Source organism: Alligator sinensis, unplaced genomic scaffold (genome assembly GCF_000455745.1).
Source record: "Alligator sinensis unplaced genomic scaffold, ASM45574v1 scaffold665_1, whole genome shotgun sequence".
NCBI classification, from domain to species: domain Eukaryota; kingdom Metazoa; phylum Chordata; order Crocodylia; family Alligatoridae; genus Alligator; species Alligator sinensis.
In genome coordinates this window covers 245541-251078 of record NW_005842034.1, presented here as the reverse complement: position 1 = coordinate 251078, position 5538 = coordinate 245541, and the positions used below count along the sequence as shown (strand labels likewise).

At 43.8% G+C, this 5538-nt stretch overlaps 1 protein-coding gene across 4 annotated transcripts in view; it reads right to left on the bottom strand.

The window, feature by feature from the left end:
* The window catches only part of SEMA4D (semaphorin 4D), a 77208-nt gene extending 72138 nt beyond the window's left edge, over positions 1-5070 (bottom strand). For 2 of the 4 annotated variants that reach the window (XM_006022389.3, XM_014519349.2), the window contains exon 1: positions 4674-5065. The gene's annotated coding sequence lies outside the window, so the exon portion shown is untranslated. Of the gene's footprint in view, positions 1-4673 lie in introns of all 4 variants that reach the window. The other 2 variants (XM_006022391.3, XM_006022392.3) reach the window with 2 other exon arrangements.
* Positions 5071-5538: the final 468 nt, after the last annotated feature.

Genomic DNA, 5538 nt, shown 5'->3' with positions numbered 1-5538 from the left:
ATTCCTGCTTAATTGTGATCATAGTACTTGGATAATTTAACATTCAACCTGAGATTTCTGGGTCAAATCTGCAGAGGGTCTGGGCACTGAAAGAAATGTGAATTTTCAGTGCTCAGCCAGGAACAAATCTAACTTCCACTAAAGTCCAAGGTAAACATTCACATGGACATCATGGGGAGCTGTATCAGATACCACAAACTTAACCCCTCTATGGATTTTGTCTCTCGTATGCAATATCACTACTGATGGGAAGTAAAACCCCAATTGAATAATCATTTAAGGATGCTTTGTGCATAAGTCTACAAATGTAGAACTCTTTCTGGGATGCAGTTGAGAAGAGGTGAGGATTAATTCTGTAGGAGCATAGCTGGAGCTCTCATTTAATCCCATCTCTATTGGCTGTTTGCCTGTACAGGCAACATTTGTAGTCATACTGTACAAATAAATTGCTATTCACAGCTTGCCAATAGCTGTGACAATTATACACATTAGTGCATTGGAACCTGAATATCAAAGTTACATTCAAATTAATGCGACAGATTTCAATACACCCTTCAGATAATACTACTTGCCCTAAACCCTTTAAAACAGCCTTAAACCTATGAGTTGTAAGAATTCCCAAGAGAAGGTTATGTTTTTCCCACTTGTCCGAATATGTACATAGTTATTTTCTTCCACAAAGGATAAGATTTCAAATCTCATGCTGAGAAAATGTTTCTTTTGGTCATAATTACTTAAGCATGGTGCAGTTCACTTACCAGAAATGTTATAGTATGCACAATAATTCTTTGCAAGTTTTCAATAAAGTCATAGCTAATTATTTTGACTACTGTGACATCAAAGTTTTTTTAAAAATCCACTGGATTACTGAATGAAAGGCTAAAATAGGTTATGAAGAACAACACTGTATTCCATCTTTAAAGGAAACTCAGCAATTCTTTATGTAAATTAAAATACTCTGTTAGCATTATAAAAAGGAAACTTTTTACACTCCTATTCTAAAATAATCAGGCTATATGACATGTTAACCTATTAAAAGGTACTTCTGCGGTTCTGGGATATTTGCCAGAAAAACAACAACTACCACTACTTCTTCACAACCTTTACCAATACAACTATACACACACACACAGGTTTCCCTCGATTTATGCAGTAGACACGTTCCCAGGGAACAGCGCACAAATCGAATTTGCGTAAAGCGAACTCAGTTTACAACGAAACAGATAGGAATGCGTTCCCACAGCGGTAAGGGAGGGAAGGAGTGAGGCTGGGGCTAGGGAAGGGGCAGAGAGAGGGGCGCGGCACAGCCTAGTGGTTGCAAGCAGGCGGCATCTGATGATCCTGGGGCTGCAGCAGGGGTGACACCGGGCTCTTCGTGGCGCTCAAGGTAAGCAGCAGCCCCACTCACCCCACTGCTCCGCTTCTCCCCACTCACTGCAGCCCCTGTAGCAGCATCCCTGGGAGCAGCCAACGCCAGCTGCCTACAGCCACTGGGCTGTACCTTGCCCCAAATCCCCCGGCACGGTGCAGCCCAGCAGTGGCAAGCAGGCAGCATCCACCGCTCCCAGGGCTGCAGCAGGGGTGGGAAGCAGCCTGCAGTGGGACGAGAGCAGGCTGGAGCCAGCGGCTGCTGCAGGCTGGGGCCAGAGGCGGCACCAGGCTCTTCCCAGCGCCTGGCATTGGTGCTGGGAGAACAGGTTGCAGGGGGCTACAGAGAATTTTCGGGTGGCAGCAGCCCCCCTCCCATCATCACAGTCCACCCCGAGCGCCGGGAAGAGCCTGGTGCCACTGCCGGTCCCAGCCTGCAGCCACCACTGTCCCCCGCCTGTTCTCATCCCGCTGCAGGTGGCTGCCTGCCCCTGCTGCAGCCCTGGGAGCAGTAGACTCCACCTGCTTGCAGCGCTGGGCTATGCCGGACTGGGAGGTTCGGGGCACGAAGCAGAGCCCCAGGGAGTTTGGAGCACGGCGCAATCCAGTGGTGCTTGGGGAAGGAGATCCTCGGGGGGTTTGGGGCATGGCGCAGCCCAGCAGCTGCAAGCCGCTGGCATTGGCCACTCCCAGAGCAGCTGCAATGAGTGGGGCCCAGGCCCCATGGCCTTTTCCCCTCCCCTTACCCCTTCCCTTCACTCACAGCCATCTCCCCTCCCCACACAAACTCACAGACTTACCTGCTTGGGGGAGGGGGGAGTGTTCCTCTGCCAATCGCATAACAGCAAATTTACTTCACATATAACAAATTTCAGGTATAAAAAGGGTCATTGCATAAGAGCGAATTCACATAAATCAAACCCGCATAAATCAAGGAAAACCTGTATATACATACATACCCCACTGCCATGGGCAAGACAGCCCACAAATAAATTTGGTCCAGCCTGTGGGCAGGCAGCTGCCAAATCATTGGATCTGACCTATGGGTGGCTGGTAGCTGCTATGGCTTCGGCCACCACATGGTGCCAGAAGGGCAGGGCTGTTTCCGCCATGCTAGGTAAACAGGCAGGACTGTTTCCACCCAACAGCATCAGGTCTTGACACGGAAACATCAGCTCTGGACCTAGGTGGAGGCTTCTGCTGCAGCAGGTGGGTGGTGGTGTCAATTGCTGGCAGGTTTTACATTGGGACTCCAGAACCTGCTGGCTGTGCCCAAAGCTGATGCCACCGCCAACTCGCCACAGTGGAAGCCCATCTGTGTCCACATCTGAGTGCTGGGGCTCTTGGTGAACTACAGCTCTGGCTGGGTTCCGGGGAGGGGAGGGGTGGAGAGGACCTCAACAAGTCACCAAAACTAATTAGTTTTCTAGCCAAAATAATTGCCTGTCCCTGCCTTATTTCCAAACTCCTATGTACTCCCGTATCTAGTTCTTTGAAATTCAAATATACTGTATTTACTCAACTAAGATGAGTCTTCCCTCCCCTTCCAATCAGAATGGGGGTGGGGGGGGCGGGGAGACTCATCTTACATTTGCATACAAGGAAACCTCATTAAACGTGCTCAGTAATGGAAACTATGAAGCCAACACTGAGCATTGGGCTAATGTAGCCCACCTAAACAAGATACATGAAGTCCATCTCAGCACCAACTCTTTTTAAAGTCATTGTGGGCCGCTACATGGATTATATTTTTACTTCCTCTTCACTCTTAAAGATGAGCTGCACCTTCCTTTCCCTTTCCAGTCATTCCTGTTTCTTCACCAGCCTTAAGTGTCTAGCAAACATCACCAAATGGGGCCTAAAAAATTCACTCAAAATCTCTCTGCTGGCCCCTCTCTCAACGTGTCTTATATAATTAGTGTGGCCCTGCCCTCCAGGAGGTGAAGCCAGACCAGGCTTCCCCGTGCCTTATCTGCATATACATTTTTGGAGGATCCCAGGACAAGAACATCTCGTTCTAGCCATGAGTAGGACTAATTAGCACATGGCTCCTTTGTGGAGGTGGTCTCTGGAGTACACACATATATTGAGCTGTGCTGAGCCGCAGGGTCACCATGGCTTAAAATGCTGTTCACTCTGGTGGGGCTCAGCCCAATCAGCTATATAGTAAAACATGAGCCTTTTAGCTTTGGACTAATATTTGTATTATATATAAATAGGTGCCAAATTGTTGCTTAAAAGTGTGTTTATGGAGTACCTGTGCTGCAACTGGTAGCAGTTTAAAAAAAAAAGGCCACATCAACTCTGGATGAACTAAATTTATGGGTACTATATACAAATTACTAAAACTATCTTTAACTTTAAGGTCAAGTGTTTTCAAATTTGCTCCTCACCTCTATGTGCTCAGGGACAGCAGGGTCTGACAGTAAGGAGTGAGGGAAGGGGCTACAAGGGGAAGAAGCTGGGGAAGGGAGGCAGAAGGCCAAGGGGCTACCTGACCCTCCAGATCTACTTTCCTTGCTGTAGCAGTGGGGGAATGGGGGTGACATATTCAAGGCAGACCTCCAATAATTACATTCTATACCTAGAATTTGTAACAAATTACGTTTTCCATATATAAAATCTGTTATTGGGGGTTGTGTTATAATCAGAGTCATCTTGCATTCAAGTATATATGATACTTGCTGAAAAAGCAATAGTAAAGAAAGATATCCTCTGAGTCTGGGAAGTTTAGCATAAGTACATCATCATCCTACTTAAATAAAATAGTTTCCTGCTAGTGGTTTGCTAATTATAAATATATATGAAGTTGCTACTTATGTGAATCTGACATTAGGAAAAGTCAACCACAACAAGTCTATGTATTCTAGTTTTATCAGCGAGTTTGTTTTAAAATACACATACGAAAACCAGAAGTCAGCATCAAGCAGTTGATTAACTATAAACTGCAAAAACTGTAAATGCTCTCCACGGATTCTTTTTAGCACCCGTTCTCAGAAATAGCATGCACAGTTCAAAAATCTTAACACAGAACAATTCACTGCAGAAAGAAGTAGGTGAGAGCTTCAGAACCATTTTAAAACATTTTTTTAAAATCAACATTGTCTTAGTAATTTGAGTATTTGATGTGTTAAATGCTATTTTAGTTCTAGCTCAATTACCGTGGCTCTTTTGCTGCACTCTTTTGCCAGCCTTTTTTGCTGAACTCTTCAGCTCAAGAGCACTGCTCATTTGGTGTACCCCTGGAGTGACCAGAGGCAGAAAGAAAAAAAACAATAGTAAAAGGTATATAAAGAGACTATCACCTGTAATGATCAATGCAAAAGTCCATCCTTTCACTCTTCTTACAACTGCTATCTTCATGGCTTTAGCTAGAATTACATCTGGTGGCTGACAAAATTTTAGCTCATACAACTAAACTAATACTCTAGCCTGCAAAAACAAAAAAGGCAGAATTTCAGTAAACCCTTTCAATTCTGCAAACATGAAACTGTTTTGAAAGGAGTTGGCTGCATTACTCGTGACTTTAGGCTTGTGAAACATCAACTTTCTGTGGACAGGCTTTAACTTGCAGAAATCTTGCCCTCCAGGTTTTCCTCTTACACTGGTGTAATAACAAGAGTTGAAGGCTCTTACAAAGTACTTACTTTTTCAAAAAATTAAGTCTTCATATTCTTACTTGTATGACAAAAGCCTGCTATAGACACTGGATAAAATGAGACATCATACAATTATTGTTCCATACATCAGAAGACTATATACACAAAGTTTCCACAACTAGTTAGGAGCAATTCAGGCAATTTTTCCCGCAGAGAATATTCAGTTACTTATTCTAGTTTATTATAATTAATCAGGATTGCAATAGGATTACAATTCTATCTGAATATTAACATAATATTATAATAATTTAAAACAATTTGAGTTAACATAAACTAGAAGTTCTAAATTCAAATTCCAGTGAATAACAAGGACTCCAAGATAAAAAATGAGAGAAAGGTCAATAAAACAAAGCTACAGGGGGAAAAAAGACTACCACTCTACAATAAAAACAACAAATCCAGTTCTTCTGGCTCCAGATTCCACTTTTTAAATGAAATTGTCATTTTCTGGATCTCAAAAATTCCTTCTAGAAAATCTTTCATGAAATAAGGCAGTGGGGGCCAACTGTTT